We start from the raw sequence: 18070 nt of genomic DNA on the forward strand, positions 1-18070 counted from the left end.
TCCCCCTCGAACGTTCCATGCACGCACACACTCTCACACAGGTGCAGGTGGTAGCAACGAACCTCTCGTTCAAAAGATGATCTAAGGGGGGGGGGGGGGGAAGAAGTGCTATAGCCTCCTTTTCACGTTCACTGCTCCTTAATACGCTTGATCAAAAACGCAGAAACCGACGCGGTCGTGTGTGTATTTTCCACACAAATCCGATCGAACTGGTCAACCTGGCCGGCAGCCCCCCACCCTCTCCCTCGTTGGTAATGCACAAAACCCAAAAGCGGACGGGGTGGGGAATGGAAACAGATGGGTACCAAAATGCACCGTGCCACACCGAAGCATCACCATCCACCGAAGGGGGGGGGGGGGGGAGTGGGGGTCAGCGAGTGGAAAGACATTTCGCACAAACAACAAACCATACCAGCGAACATTTTGTCCGGCAAACCGCGGGTTCAGTCGCTTTCGGACGCGATCGGTTTTTGCATCCCTGCGCAACAAGAAAGTTACGTCCGCGGTTCACCGGCTAGTCGGTGGGCGAAAACAGTCGGTGTGTGTGTCGGTGGTTCTCGAGGGTGAAGCGGGAGAGGGAAGGAAGGGTGAAGTGACGCGTGGTGAGAGTCATAAAAAGAAACATATGATTTATGTCGTACCGTTCGTCGACTGTCTGATCGACCCCCAACCGTGGACGGGAAAAGGGGGCCAGAAGAGGGAGTAGAGAGGCAGGGAGGGGGGGGGGAACCCGCGAATGATGGTGATTGTGTTCATGTGTTTATGTGTGTTTCTTGAGCAGTGTTTGTGTGTTGGTGTGTGTGTGTGTGTAAGTGTGTATTTGTAAAATAAGAAACCGTTCGTGCCTGTTGGAGCGTTTCCATTCCATCCGTTTCCTGTTGAGCGAGCAAGGAACGAGTCGAACGGTAAGAAACATCCCCAACCCAACCCAGCCGGTACGGATTGGGGGAAAATTTTCGTCTCAAGATTTTGATGAGCACAAGGAGGATGATGAGTTGTGGATGACGATTGCCAATTGATGGATTTAAGTACAACTAACTGAATATTTCAAATTTTATTTTAAAACATAAATCGAATCGTATTATTTTATTCTATAAATTCTATAGAATACAATAATACGATTCGATTTATGTTTTAAATTAAAATTTGAAATACTCAGTTAGTTATACTTAAATCCTTTTACACAATTTTACATTTTTCTTAAATGCTAAATACAAAACATTCAAATACAAGAAGCTACTCCAAGTATCCGATCTATTACCAATGCTGCCAAAAATAACAGGTGGCACGTGACCAAACTCACGTTTTGCCCGGCTTTAGCTGACACGCTTTGCTGCTACTTAAAATGAAGCAAACATGACTTATAAAATCACATGTTTCTTCTATCCTCTCCTGCCGTACTTCTAATGTCCTCTTTTCGGAGCGGATATGACATGGACTACCAAGTGAATCTGCAACCAAGGGAAACTGTGGGGGTGGGCTACTTACTAGAAGCGACAGGAGAGAGGGAGAGAAAGAATGGTCATACAATCGAAGTCACCCCACGTACCTCTTTGTTTCTGGTAAAAAATTGGCTAGTAGTTGTAAAAGTGCCAATAAAGCAGTATATACCAAGTGTCAATAAAGCAGTATAGACACAAACCCGAATACTACGAAGTAGAAACGAGATAATGCCAAGCCAAACGGATGTACAAGAAATCGAAGTGTAAAGTAGGAGAGCTACAAACCTACCCATCCTTCAATGGAGCCGTCCAGCAGGAAGAGCAAAGTAGGAGAGTGAAATCCAAGTTAACTCGATAAGTGCTATAGAAAACAGATTAGTAACGGAGAGAAGGAGTACAGGGGGAAATGGGTCGTTGCAGACAACGTCATCGACTACAGGAGCCGGTGTGCGTAAGCCGGCTCATGGCAGCCCGAGTTTTTGCGGAGAAAGAGAGAAAGAGCGAGCAAGAAAAGAGAAGGAAAGAGAAAAGGGAGAGAGAGAGACAGAGAACGAGAATGAGTGCGTAGCGTAAAAATGTTCCAACATTTCTCCCGCACTCGTTCTCGGCTGTCGCGCCCAACCGCCGTGGAAAACGAAGTATGACCGCGGGACTGATGAATTAGTGTTTACGGATTTTCCACTCCTTTATGAACTGGTCTATTTATCGGGCTGGGAGGGGAGATTAGGGGTACTGCTTTCGATGATTTTTTTTTGTTGCCGTGTGCTTCAGCTATCATTTATGTTTTCTGTGTTGGTTTCTTCCTTTTATGAGTGCATTTGTTTTCATTTCAATAGTATTGTATCATTATGTTTCAATTGATTTTGGTAATTTATTGTAAATATTCCAAAGCACTTAATGTGAACAATGAATAAGAATCGAAAGGCATTTCTTGAGGTTGAGGACGAGAAAGTTATAAAAGATGCGTGCATGAGTTGTTCTTGCTCACCGATAGATGGCAGCACTAATCTTCATAAATTGGGTTGGACTGCATGTAAAGCATTGAGTATCGTTCTTCGTTTCGATAGCTTTATAATACAATACCATAACATTCAACCAATTCCATTCTGAGCTTATGTTGAGAGGATTAGAGGGAGGATTCTAATAATTATTTCTAGCTGTTTCCTAGTCATACATAAGATGAGCAAATAGAAGATAGAATTTTATAGCTCTATATTTGAGTTTTTTTTAATTATTAAAAAAGGATTTTTCATAAACTATTAAAAGCAAACTTGCATCGCCATCGCCGTTCAAATGCACCCAGATTTGTGCTGCAAAAATATCTAAATAAGAGTCGTAATTACGGTGGTGTCAGCTTCAATTCATTAAACATTCATCAACTGGTACATTTGATTGCAAAAGAGTGCGTTTTCCAATGAGTGAGACAATGTTAAAAAATCATCAGAATGTGTAACATTTTTTTCTCATTCCATAATGTCAATTTAATGATAAAACAATCAGCGATGGACTGCGATTCAAATTATTAAAGATGCGTTACACTGTACGCACAGCCCTAATTGTGTGCATATGAAATACAAGTAACTGTCTCGTGTTTGTTTTTATCTCACAGCGTTACGGGCGTATCCGAATCAACTCATTCGTGTTACACAAAAAGCGATATTATCGCTCAATTATATTGCTCAACAGAGAGGCATTTTTTCATTTTTTTTTCTTTTGTCTGAATTGTAAATGACTTGCAATCATGCAAATGAGGAACGTCTAGATACAAAGCAATAAAAAACTAAATGGTATCACTCTATCGATTGATTGATAGACAGATGCGTCAAAGCGATTGATAAAGTCGACTGCAAAAATTAACATTTGAAAAACTAACCATGGACACAATAGCCATTGTAATTTTAAAGTAGAGTTTGTCACATTTTAAACATTTTATATCCAATTATTCAAAAAACATTGCATGCATATCTATCGGCCTCAGCTTGTAAACTTGGCAATGGATTTGGCGCGAAATATCACGACAACAATGCCTGATCCCGATCCCGGTTATGGTTTTATCCGTGGCCCCACACGACATCAACCTCACGGATGGAAAGGGAAAGGTTGACACATTTGCAACGAATTTCACTCATTCCGCACATATCCCACATCCGGATGAAACATTGAAGCGGACGGTGATGCAATGGAACCGAAACCGTTTAATCAATGGAACGTCACGTTTCGCAGGACATTACTGTCAACTATAAATCAGTGCATCACGTACGGGGAGCGCTTGGGATTGGTCGTGATCGCTCCGGAGTTCCGGTGCATTTTGGTCTTATCTCCGCTTGGCTTTTGCTTACTGCACGCTTCCTATTCTTCATCCACTACCGTTCCTAGGCGAGCTAAATCTGTAACATGGTGGAGGTAATGCTGGTTAAATACCATAATTGCAGTAGCGGACGAAGGGACACGAGCGAAGGAGTTAAATGTTATCTGAAAATTTATGACGCATTCAGAAATTAGAGCTGCTCATCGGCATGATTTTGCAAGTGACAAGCACAATGAAGGATGGCTGAAGTGACACATGCCGACACCTGCGAGAGGAATACTTAAGCGATTGCCAAGGATTCATAGGGGATTGTATAATAATTGGCTTACATGTTAGACAAAATTTCATCGAAAAGTAGATGTTGTTACCCTGTAGCAAAAAAAAAATCCAAATTTAAAATGCTGTTCAATTCGCTACGATTGTAGATAAATTAATTAAAATCCATGAAATCAATTGAAACCCAAAACCTTCAATAATTATTAGATAATTAACAGAACATAAACTGCATGACGTGAAGCCGTAGCCTTGCTCAAATGATAGAAATTTTATTTTCAATTGAAAAGTTTTTGAAACACCATCAAATTCAAAACGACCGCTTATGAACTATCCCGACTGAGCCGAACCATCCGTAAAACACTCACAAAAGGAATGTTCACAGCGTCAAATAAGTCACCGATCTACTCTGCGCCATCGAATGTGGCAGTCGGTATCAATAAAAGCGTTCAGCTGAAGCGTTGAGCAGGTCTATAAATTTGCTTATCAACGCTTCAATTCGATGCGCTTTCGTACAGCAGTCTCGTTTGAATGAAGCCGCACAGCGTTCCCATTAGTGTGAGGCTGTTGTACCGGCTGGCTGGACAACGGTGAAAGATTGATGGTGTCTTGCAGCAGACGGGAGAGGGAGAACAACAAGATCGCCGGGATGATCATTTGAGGCTGTTTTGATGAAACTCTCATCCCGTGGATTATAATTTACATTAGCGGTCATTCGAAATGAAACCCATTTCGGGCTCGATGGATTTGTGATGCGGCTTGTCGATCGTGTTGTTTTAATCAGGTTCGCCACAGCAATTTCCTGTCCAGCGGTCGCCTTGATTCGGCCTGCGACATCGCTTAGCATCTTGGCCGATCGGCCGATCGGTTCAGCAGCATGGTAGCATGGGAATCGGTTTGAGGTATTGAGAACGACACCGATTCAATAACAATAAATCCACCGCCAGACGCTTAATTCGATCGTCTTCTTCCCGATTGTTGGGAAAGCGGAGAGAATGGCTGGAGTTTGGAGCAGGGATAAGATGGGCTCTTAATTTGTGATCATGGTCCGATCGAGGCCCATCAGAAAGTCATCTCCCAATCATTGCTGGTTCTGGTGGCTGGAAATGGTTCAGCCTGGACCAATGGTCGCTTTAGGCCAATGGCGATGGATGGTAGATGGCGATGGAGCCTTGTAATCGTAAAGTTGGTAAGCCTCCCTTCGGAAAGGAGCGAATGGCAGTGTGGATCAATGAAATGTTGATTAACATTAATATTCACCACACTTTCTGTGTATGTGGCGTTCCGCAGTGAGCCGTTTGATGGTCCGACCGCGGAACGGTGAATGTGACGAGTGGAGCGTGACGGGTGCTTTCTGATCGGGAGGCGAGCGACATAATTTGTGAGCTTAAGAAAAATCTGTTTTTATCATATTTGAGGTGCGTTCATGACTGGCATTTATGAAAAACAACACCGACCAAAACTGGGAAAGAAGATCATTCTGATCTTGAAAGTCGCAAAAGGCTCTGAATGGATGTATTTTGATTCGTGAAAGATGTACAGATTACAATAAGATGTTAGATCATACTAAAGCAGATTCTATTCTAGAAAAAAATAACTATTCAATTAGTGATACAAACAATGTAACAAATTGGCCATTGTTCATAACTTATATCGTTTCTCATTAATTTTACTATATTTAACTGTTTTATTGATATAAATATCTTAAGAGCCACATTATGAAAGAAAGCAGTTAGACACATACAAGATTAGGCAAACAGCTCTTTTAAGGTTAACAATGTGTCAATCGTAGGATCTAGAAGAATATCATGTTTTGTTATAAGCATTATGCAATATTGAAACTGAAATACTGAAATAGTACTGAGATACTGAAATACTGAAATGATCATTCAATTAAATTAATAAAAAAAATCAAACTTTTCCTAAGCAAATGGCTCTCAGCTCTCGTACAGGACCACAAAGGATTATCCTCAGAAGACTTGTTATTCTACCTTGCTCCATGACGTCGACAAGCTCCACCAGTCGTGCACCATTCCTGGACGTCACACCACACGATGAGATATTGAAACGCACTGGCCTGTCGGTTTATGTCTCAGCTGGAGGACAATCCGGTCCCATGTTGTGGTAGAGCATGCATGAGAGCAAAAAACATCTTGTATTCCATTACCCCCACTGTGAGGTGCACTTTCCACTGCACGATTGAAGAGCAGAAATCGGACGTTACGGATGGGAAACGTATTAAGGACGATCGAATTAAGAGCTTTTTGCTTTGATGAGGATAAGATTTGTTGCCACTGCATTTGCTTTTCTCGATGAAGCTTACCAATCGATGGAAAATTATGTATTTCTCTTCGATCGAAAGAACACGGCAGAGACTGGTGAGGGTTGACAAACGTTCGACTCGTGTTTGAGTGCATCGGTTGTTTTAAGAAGATGGACGTTCGTTTTGTGGAATTGGGACAAAGATAAGTGATTGGAAGTGGAGGCGTGTGTTTTAAAAGATGAAAGGCAAGCCGGGTAGACAGGTGGTAGTGGAAGAGGTCTGATTTTGAGGAGATACAGAACACATTTCTAGAATGTTGAATCTTAATCTGCACACTGTGATGTGTTCTGGATAAACCGAAACTGAATAGGGTTGATTGGGTGTTTGAGTATAATGCGATTGTTGTGATTATTTTGGGAGTTTATCGGATGCAACATATTAAATCACTTCAGCAGAAATAGATCATCCTCTAAGAAGTAAAAAGTCATTTTTGAAGGATGATTCGTTTGCTATTTAAAATACAAAAAATCAACTGAATTAATCGTTTGTTTGCTGCAATTTTTGTTTTAGTACAACTGCTGATTTCGAGCAAAATCCACCATCCATTCTAGATATAAAAAGAATCAACAACGATGAGCACAGGATCCATCAAACGGCTTCAAAGTCAGCTGATGACATGTCAAACAGTATGAAGAACGGATATTGGAACCAGCAAGCGTTCTTTCAAACAAATCGACATTCCCGAGAGAGTGCAACAAAACACAAAAGGAAGTTTGCAATTCAAACCACAACATAAAACCAAAAAAGAAAAGCTTTTCGTTGTTTTGTCGTTGATGGATCCGCCGTTTCTCGGAGTATGAGAATGATTTTGATTTGTGTCAGCAATCGGATTGGAATAATACATCAAAACCTGTTGTTTGTTATGGGAAATCAATTGTTCACTCTTTGGTTTGTGAGATTCTGTGAGAGGATGTGCAAGTACGAAGTAGATCGATATGTGTAGTGTTCGTCAAGGTATCTAGCTCACTATTAAAGAAATACTTCATGGAGAGGTTGTGTTTAATCTATTTGATAACTACTTTTACGAGATCTGCTTGTCAAAACTCATCCTCATCCTGTCAAGTTGTAAGAACAAAAGCACGCCTTTGAATGCCATCTGTTGGTGTCTTGACCTTGTGTTGTGACGATAAAACTGAAACTGGGAAACAGCCACCTTCAGACACATGGAACATCAAACGTTTTATTTTATTATTTCCGGATTAAAATGTCACGCAGATTAGGCCCGGAGCAATATGTCTGAGTCTGACGGTAGAACGGTATAACGTACCGGTGTCTGTACATTAATCTATTGGAACAAATGCAGAGCCGTTGTGATGAAATCACTATGAACAGTAGGTGGGGTGTGTTTTCCTGAAGCGAAATTACTAAACAAGAAATGATTCCAATCTGAATGACAATAGGGTAATAGTTGAAAGTTGTATGGAAAAAATGAAAAAAAGTTTTTATAAGATGAAGGACAGCACGAAACAAACTGTGTAAACAGTTTATGTTTAATTTTAATGTTAAGAAACGTTCTCTTGTTAATACGATAAATTTTGGTTTGATCGAGATAAAGTTTCAGGTATTACCAAAGACATGTCCCTATTAAATCAATCTAAGTTATAACAATCAAAGCAATATAATTGCAAAAGTTTGCATTTCATGCATTTTAAAGCAAAAAAATATGAGGACTAAATACAAATGACTATTCTTAAATTTGCTTATCCTCTTGAACACCTTCCAATGAAATATAAAAATACCTGCTAACCATGTCTTCACGCTTCATCCTAGATCCATCGAGATCTGGTGCTGTTGTAACTCCCCGGTCAGTTGCATCTACGATGACTCATTTCGCGAATAAATCAGCAACATGCAATGGGGTTGTAGAGGCGTGAAAAGTTGTTCTGAGCAGTTGCAACTGGCCGCTTATGAAGTGTTGCAGCATATTCATTGATTCCAGCGAACAGTGAACCACTGTCAACTGTCAGTCAGTCGGTGTAGTATGAGTGATTGACTAATGGTTGAGTCATTGGGATATGGTCGCTGCCTCTAGACTTTAAGTCACGTTTCCAGGAGTTATCCATCTCTAGCGAAACACCATGTATACACCTCTCTCATTGAGCAGTCCACGAAAGCCCAAGGCTGTCAAAATGCAACCGTACTATTGATGCACGAAATCAATGATTCCAACGGCAAGCAAATGCCTCCAGTTAGCCGGAATGAGGGCAAGCCGATCCATTTGTAACCACAATTTGCGTTTTATTGCGTCGATGTTCCTTCCCAACGAGTGGTGGGTGGGAACAGGAGTGGCTCGGGCGTCTAGGCTTACGGTCGACTGTCGTGAGCAGAGCCTTCACCGTGCAACAGGTTGATTTTCGCGCGAGTTTCGCTTTCTACCGTTGAGACCGTCCCCGGGCGAGGAGTTGCAAGTCGTGCCGGAGCGTTCTACGCGCGCGAGAAAACGCTGCAGTGCGTGCGTGGATGCGTGACTGTCTGTGTTTTGCCAGCTCAAAAACTGTTTACCATATTTTGAATGAATTATTTATGATGGACAAAGAGCCTTTTGGGGGAAATGTTCGCACTTGGTTAGCACAAGTTGAACGATGATGATACACGGTCGTTGCAGGAAGACAGGAACAGGTTCCGGTTTAACATGTGTTCCGACAATTTGCCGAAAAATCCATGTGGTACGAGTATGTGGTTGTGGATCAATTAGGAGCATTAAGAAGTTGGTGAACAATTTGTTACACATTACAACCAAAGGTTTTACAGTTTTTGTAACGTAAACAATCAGCTTTGTAAATATATTGTTTATGGGTATAAAATGCTGAATGATTGAACAAAATATGATGTTATATATCATCTGATTTTAAGGAATCATTGAAGTGCAGAATTTGTCTGCAATATGTGAAAATCAGCAGAGCGTCTCGACTGTCTGAACCAACGGGATCATGACCTTGTCGATAGTCACCCGTCAATAGCTCTTACAAAGTTGTAAATTTGCATAATCTGAAGAAAACGCGGGGATGAAATATTGATGCTTGTAGATGAGCTGTGGCATGAAATTGTCGCTTGATGATGGAGCAATTTTACATTGGATAAGGAGTTCTTCTGTCAGCTTCCGTGCTACTTAAATGTGAAGAGGATAGATGGATATTGCAGCTGATGGATTTTATGATCTAAAAAGTGATTAAAGAATACTGTTTTCTGCAATATGAGGTACATCGGACAGTTTGAACGGTCTAAAGAGCATTTTTCAATGCTCTAATCGTCCATGGAGCGTGTCATTTTATCACTGTTGTCAATATATAGCTGTCAGTCTCACACATCCTATGGATGATTGAAATGATTTCCTTTTGTGGTATGAAATCAATTCCATCCAGAGTTACCAATCAGTGTGGAAAGTAAGGTTCCAATAGAGTACATAAGTGAAAGGAATGTATAACCGTCTCGAAATGTTTCCATATGTTTAAGTATTTTTGCTGTGAGATATCTACATTATGATCGGCATATTTATGATACAAAATTGTACATTTTTTAATTCAGAAAATCGTGCATTTTTGAATTCAAAAATTCTTTTCAAAAAGAAAATTACATTAAAATCAATATATATCATAAAGATGCTCCTCACAGCTACATGCATGCCTCAAGTGTCACTCATAATTAACGGATGGAACTGGCCTCCATCGGCTCACATCATAACGGGTTTCATCAGCTGACTTGATGCTGGTAAAAGCAACTGACCCCACCTCACCCAAACTCCCATCCCTATCATCTTCGAAGACACAACATACCTGGCGACAACTTCAGCTCCGTCAAACGAAATGACACGTTGCTTTGCATCCGATTGATTGACAAGAAGTTTTGCATCGGGCCAGTCCACGCGAGCGAAAGAAATGATGCATCAACCAGAGGGACATGTACCGCAGTGGACAGTTAATCCGTCATCATTGATCTTATTTCGAATTGCTCGACGTCCGTGCCCGTTCCACCAAGCTCGGCTTTTGCATGCGCGCGAATTCATTGATGTCACATCGATTGGCAACGTTTGGCGCTGGGTGAAGCAACCGGGGGGAAACTCGCGACGCACACACACAGAGAAATTGCAACGTCCAACTACATGTAATCGAAAAAACTTTATTCGCTGCTAACACTTCCTCGCAGCACCATCAGCAGTCCCGGTTGCGAGCGGTAAAATAGCATTAAAATGTCAAACGTGTGATGATTTGTTTGATTGATAAGGGTTCTGGCCGCAGTGCTGGCGAGGGCAGCAGCGGACAGTGCTTTTTTATGAGCCCGTGTGCGTGTGTTTGTATCGCGATATTTATTTTTTGCTGAACTGTCCGTTTGCTTGCTCAGCCGCGCTCGGGCCCGGGACCAATCTCGTCCATCAACGTCAGCACTTGAGCTGTCTCGTTGATTTCGCTGTCGATCGAGTTGCATGCAAATGCCGAACCATTTGCCACCTCTGTTCGGTTCGGTTTGTTGAGGAGATGGGTGGTAGGTGGGTGGGTGTGAAAGTGGGACGCAATGGGTGACATGGTATCCGGCTGGACGGGCAGGAAGATCAGATCGATCAAAGGTGAAGCCAAAAGGGGGGTGCATGGATGGGCCGTCGTGTGTGTCAGAAGACATCAAAAAGTTGTTTTTGTTTTGCTGCTGCTCAGCTGGCCAGATAGGAGAATTGGCCAAATCCATCAATTTGTGTTCTTTATTTCCTCTGAACTAAGGAAACAACACTCTTCAGAAGTATACAATGAACACGTGCCATGTTTATTCCGCTATCTTGAGCTATTCGTTTATTATAAATCGTCGAAATCGGCGTTCGATGCAAAAGTGTTACCAAATATATATTCTGATTAATTAAGTGACCCTCTTCCTTCTCCTTTACACACAAACATCATGCTTCTTTTTGATTTCGGTTATGTTTTGCATAAATCCATTCCTTGCTCACTCGTATCGTGTTCCCACCGTCCATCGATGGCTGCCCAAAGTTCGAGCCCGGGCTTATAATTATTTAATCAAACAGATTTATTCCCATCGATTCGAACTGAAGCGTGTTTTATTTGTGCGGCGATGAGTTTCATGTGTATCGAGTTTATCGTGTAGCTCCGACTGCATTGTCCGACTGCAGCAGGTCTCATCGGGGTGTGCTGGAACGGTGTTCCGTGTACGGATGGATTTACGGATACAGCCGACGAGCGGGAGCGGCGGGCGCACACTGACAGACTGATGGGTGAATGTTGTTTTATTATCCAGCCTCCAAGCACGGGAAGAGGGTGAGTTTGGGCTTGGGCAATGTGAGACGGGATGCGTGCGTAAATTTATAACCAATCTGTACATCAACCGGATCTCTGATTGATGCATTACAATAATTATTTGCAATTCTGATGGTCAGTTGGTGGCGCGAGCGTGAGTGGCACCAGGCATTTCACTGCGCATTTTCCCTGACTGACGTTGTCCCGGGTGTTGGGCTGGGAGCAGGGATGGGGCAGGTGCATTTGGTGAAATCGATCGAACTGGATTCTCGTGCGAAGTAAATGCGCTCATCCTGATCGATTTGCTTCATTTGCTTCCGGTCCCATTCGATCCGGCTCTCGGACCGGTTTATGATGGTATCTTCAGCATCGTTTGCACCAACAATACACCCCTGCACAACGGTCGGTCATTGCAACGGTGCGACTGAACGGTGCTCAAACGGCGTACGATTAGTGCAATTGATGCCAAAATAACAAACCAATGTGCACCACAAATAATCACAAAACAGTAGATTAAATGGCCTTCCCCAGTGACACGTTCACCATCTACAGCCGCGTCGACTGGGATAGTAATACCTGCCAGCTGTCCCGTCACTGTTATGCTAGCTCTGTGACATTGAAGTCGCCACGCGAACGCGTTGCAGGCGTGAATGCACCAAAACGTCAAACGGCTCCATGAAAGAATGATGAATATGACAGTGATTATTACGTATTTATGATAACAATTACCATAGCGATTGTTCATCGATAGCATAAATCCCGGGCTACAGTAAGGGTTGGTTTAGGGGCAATCCTCGCTGTCTATTGGGCTGTAAGGATGGGTAAAGCAAAGGCAGGTGAAGCACGGAGGTCAATTTAATAAAGAGAAACTCCACCACCATCATGCGGGATGTATGCCACACAGACGATGTGCAATGCAGATGTGAGCTGAGAGCCCGTTTCGAACCAAGATGAACTGATAAGAGTGATAGCCGTAAACAATTCGACTGATGAACTTATCCTCGGACGATCATTGTCCATGTGAAGCGAAGATCAAAAGGATTAAAGAGTATAAGACGATGCGGAAGGGCCGAACGTGAAGGCTATGAGGCTCGAGTGACCCAATCATACGGATATTAGCTGTCCGGAAGATACACACATCCACATCCAAATACACACACGCAGTTGCGCACGATTCTTGGGACAGCATGCTGCCAATAGGACTGCAGGTTGCACTGCTGCATAATAATTCAAAATATGGACATCTGGACGGATTGGATTTGATTTATATTGAATTCGAGAAAATTAAACGAGACTGCAACCATCGAAGGCAGGAGCTTTGTTCAAGCCATCGTTCTTGCCTGATGTGCGGCCTAGAGTCTAGCAGCAGTGAGTCGTGTGAACAAATCCAACCGATTCCAACCTTAACCTAGGGACGAATGCCGGTGCAGCTTTGCTGGTAGAACGATAGTTATTATAATTTATGTATAGAAATTGTACCGACGTTGGAGAAATTTCTAATCACTCACATCAGCCGGTGGCTGGTTGGACGGGCCATTTGGTTGATGGTGTGTGTATGTGTGTGTAGTTATGAGCAGGTTTCTAGTGCAGTATTTATTGACAGTCGAATATACTAAATGCGTGCCGTGGGAAGGTCTGTCCTAGACGATGTCGTTGTATTTGTGTTGCACTGCAACATGGTTCATTTCAAGTACAGATGCATCGGCGTTTGTGATCAGTCTGGGTTAAAACAGTTTTGTGCTGTAAAGGTGCATATCGTTCACTTGACAATATTATATGGATTGTAGAGATAATATTTAACTAATTCAAATCGATGCACTTACATTTCATAGCACCATTTGTTGTACGTGTTGCATGAATCTAAAGATAAAATTGTATCAAATTGATGTCTTTATTTTTACATTATTCGAAACATACTTTCACCGTGTTTTATCTTTTTAGCGAATAGATTGTGCAATGTTAAGAAATAATAGAAACAAAAAACATATTGAATTTCTGTTGTTTATGTCATACGAGATATGTAAGTGCTTGTGATAGTATAGCGTATCAAACGTAAACCATTTAAGCGACAACTTCAAACGTTAATTATCTGAGAACTCGTTACTCTATTAACTGTATGTAAGCAAAGCTACTGCATAGTTTTAGTTTCATTTTGCTTGAAATTTAATTTTACCAGCAATCTTTTGTGTAAATGTTGCTGTGCTGCTGTTTGTACCGCATTGATTTCATTTTAAACTCCATGCTTAAGTTTGTAAACCTTTCCAGCATAAACACAACAATACTTAGCGTCCAGCCCACTCCTACAATAGCCCAAAAAGGGGCCAAATCATTAAATTTAACGATATCACTGTCTTCGTTTTCCCCTTCCGAGTTTACATCTTTTTGAGTCAATTTTATTCGCTTTAACGACCAGTGGAGAAATAAACCAGATTCAAACACTTTAAACACATGCTTGTGAAATATTTCTTGTATCATACTTCGCTTCAAGAAGGTAAACACTATCGGATGAGCAGAAAAAGTGTCCTGCAGAATGTTGTACTTTTTGCGATTGTGCGTCGAATCAAAATATCCCGGCAAATCAACTAAAATTGTACCTGGCTGCCGATTGTGTATCAACGCTGCCCCACTGTGCAAGCTATTAACCATCGTTGAGTTATTTAAAATCACAGTAACGTTCTTTTCTTCTAGCACTATTGCGAAAAATTCACGATAGTCTCGCTCATACAGTATCACCGGTATGTGATTATCCCTAAGATGGGCTAAAGTTTCTAAATCGGGATGAAGCCCGGCACTTCTGAGATCAAGGAAATGATGATCGATTCATATCCACTTTGTATCAGAAAGTAAAACACCATCAGGCTTACGACAATAATCTTTTCCAGAGGTTCAGTTTCATTCAGATTGTAACGCACGATACCACAGATTGGTAGCAAAAAGAGATCGTTGCGAAAATATTGGCCAGAATTCCACATCACTAGAAAGCTGACCAAAACAATCACGAGCAAAAGCATCCAGGAAGCAAAGGTGAGCGGTCGTAGTAATATTTCCGGTATGGTCAGTGGTGCTCCACAAGGAGCAATAATTACATGATCAACTAAATCTGGCACGGGGACAGACAATTTTATGAACCCGTTCCATGTAAGACGGTTTAGCCAAACCACGGATTTACTTTCATAAGATTTCTTTAAAAAATAATTTACTGCTTGTAAACTAACTTGTAAAAACTAACACCTTGAATTTTATATCATGCACATGACCAAACGTGGCAAGCAGATGAATATCGATACCTGTCACTTGGTTTGAACTTATTCCGGAGTCTATGTATGGTGACGCTGCCAAACAAGATACATTCACCTGCCTGCCGTAATAGGTTCCATGATAGGGGAAAAAGCGTAGAAAGTCGTCTAAGGGATGAACCGTCACCATCTGACGAAACGGATGGTAGGTCATTGGTTGTATGATGTTACGTTCTTGATTGTACGCTAAGTATAGCACGTTGTGATATTCGACTTCTGACAAGGCTTTCATAAGCGCATTGATTGCTGTTTGTTTCTCAAATTTAACCACAAATATTATCTTCATTCTCGTGTGACTTTTTGCTAGCTGTGTCAACCAATTTTGAAGTAAAGCGATAGCCTAATAAAACAGAAATCGTATTTTAGAGCACAGTATCATTTCAATTTAAGAGAAATGGTATACCAAACCTTGAATATAAAAACAACCATAACGATTGGGGTGGGCAGCTCATCGATTATCTTCAGTACAGGGTTTGCATCTGGTGATTGTGTCACGATAATATTCGTAATATTCGAGTATGACAGCAAATTTTGTAACGGTACAAACCATACGGGATCACTTTCTTCCTCCTTCGGCAAGCAATACCAAACATCGGTTGCACTAATTGCACTGTCTTTGAGCATTAAAATCGTTCGCTCAAGGTGTGAAAAGAGCTGCTGTATGATTTCCGTTCCACAGCAAGATTGAACTATGAGAAACATTAAAAGCTTCAGTAACTGCACCATTTCTGTATGAACACTGGTTGACGAATAAAGCAGAACTGCTGCATGGTAGATCACTTCAGTAGTATAAGATAGGCTCATAAATATTGCACGATTCTTTGCTACACTTAAATTCATATGGAATGAGTGGTTTAAGTGAATATATTGATTGGATAGTAGCATGTATGATTTCATGTTCAAGTTCAAAGTAATTTGAAAAGTATTTTTTTTAAAGGATGAGCAAAAAATATAAATCTATTAAAAAATACCATAAAAATCTCTATTTTTAAGTGAAGTCACATTAATCTCTTATTGAATGGATCTCAAGTCAATCCATTACTATCGTAGTTCAATAATTTCTACATTGATTTCTTACTATGACCGAAATTTTTCTCTGTAATCTCATTCCTGCGGAACTTTTAAAATAGAGATCACTTATACTTAAGGCAGCATAATCCATTGAAACAAACAACATTTCATAAAAGTTCTTTTCGTTAGTAGCCCTTTTCACAACCTTATCTTTCTTATTTGTCAACGCGATTCATCTTTACATCAAATTATGATGTGCTTGACCTATTGTTGAAGCCGGTGATATGTTGCGTACAAATTAATATCTTTTATTTGGTATTATGTCCTGTCACGACAAGCGCATCACATGATCAAAACAACGCATCTATTTTTTGAGAGTCATAAAGAAGACGTAAGAGAACCAGAACGCTAGAAACATGCGCTGTCATTCTCGTTCACGCCAGCTCCCATCAAACGGAGCTTCCCCACAGCACCAAGCTGGATGGATGACGATTCGTTCAACGTATCAATCCGTCTACGTTGACCGGTTCGTCCGGTGCCAGACTGACATACAATTTTTGTTTCATCTGCTCGTCCATTCCTCTCCAGTCTTCTGACTCTAACTCTATCCAACTGTCCATTTGCTTCAAGTAGAATTGATTGATTCGTTTTGTCAAGTTCGATAGTTTCTAACGGCGCGCATCATTTCTTGCCCGGTGAAGGAGGCGAAGTTTAATCTTGGCCTGGGCCTGAACGATGATTGTTGACGCGGAAAAGCATTCTGTGTGACTGGAGTGATAAGGATTTGGCGATTCGTGCGCTATGTGTCAGTTGTGTTTGAGTAGAACAGACGATGTAGAGCCCGCTTCTCCCGTTCTCTACCCACCCTTTCCAAACTGTTGGATCAATACCGGAGCCGTAGTTGATTATGATTGTGATGAAGATAGAGAGCCATTCGTCGATTTGAAGGCGTCTTTCTTGGTCGGATTCCTTGGACCACGGGGTGGTGGTGGTGAAGAGGGCTCTCCATCAAACATCAATCCGCTTGCGTGAAGGGGTTTCGGAGATGAGTTCGCCCGCACTGATGGGTGGTACTCGGCGGGTTGAGTTTCCATCATCATTTCCATCATTATCGTCATCATCATCATCATCTCCAGCGTCGTCGTGAGCAGAACGGAGCTGTTATTCATCAGTCGGTAAGGATCAACCGACTGGACAGCTGAGTGATCGGGCTGAGTGATAGAAAACATCAAAACTACCATGGTCGAGTCGGGGACAGGGGAAACGCAAGCCAGGAAGGTTTCTTTTTCGTTTCTTACGCCGCTAATCCTATCGTTTATTCTACGTTCTTGCGGTCAGCTTTTTTGGTGTGCGTTTTGATCGAGGAGCGGCAACGTTGTGGGGTCCATTGTCTTGTAATGTTGCAGATAAAAGAATGATGTTTTATTAATTGATCTGTCAATAGGTGGATGATTTATTTAAGGTTATTTGGATCTATACATTGTTTACGTTTAAAGAAAGCGTAGCATAGAATACAAACACCATGAATGAGTGATTAGTGGGCTGTGGTCTAGTTTCAGTCAATGAAAATTGATATATTAACTGTTACTGAAGGATGCAATGCAAGAATAGAAATACTTAAAACATATTTTTATATTTGTAGGTTTTACTGTATGCTTCTATTATTTGACTCATACCTTTAAAATGAATCTGAGCAAACACAAAGACATCAGTCATCACGACACACGTCCCATCAAATCAATGTTTCAGAACGAAGGCATGTGAAAATTATTTTAGCACAGCACACATCGGCATCATCTCACAACTCGGGTCAGCATCAGCAAGTGTGAGCAAGTATCTGCCAAGGATGATGGAATGATTGATCTGATTTATGGCAAACACATGGAACGAATAATTCATCACGCTGCGAGAAGGAGAAAGCATTCAGGAACAGCATGACGTATTTGTTGCATGAGGAAGAAATGTAGTTCTCTTTCAACTTGCAGTGTTTTTCACGCCTCATTCGGATGTCTGGTGGTTGAAGAAATGCTAGAAAATGCTGCCAGAAATAGCAATTGCTTGAGAAAGACGGGACAAGAATAAGATTCAAAATAGATGCATTTGCAACATGCAACACGATACAATGAATGTTCAATTCCTGAAAAGACCCTTTAACTGCAAAGACTGGGGCAAATTACATA

At 41.5% G+C, this 18070-nt stretch overlaps 1 protein-coding gene across 1 annotated transcript in view; it reads left to right on the plus strand.

Annotated features, from left to right (window-relative positions):
* Window positions 1-728: 728 nt before the first annotated feature.
* LOC1279986 (protein tiptop) overlaps window positions 729-18070 on the plus strand; it is a 175856-nt gene continuing 158514 nt past the window's right edge. The window contains exon 1 of the mRNA XM_061656295.1: window positions 729-905. The gene's annotated coding sequence lies outside the window, so the exon portion shown is untranslated. The remainder of the gene's footprint in view (window positions 906-18070) is intronic.

The sequence above is a fragment of the Anopheles gambiae genome, chromosome 3 (genome assembly GCF_943734735.2).
Source record: "Anopheles gambiae chromosome 3, idAnoGambNW_F1_1, whole genome shotgun sequence".
Classification (NCBI taxonomy): domain Eukaryota; kingdom Metazoa; phylum Arthropoda; class Insecta; order Diptera; family Culicidae; genus Anopheles; species Anopheles gambiae.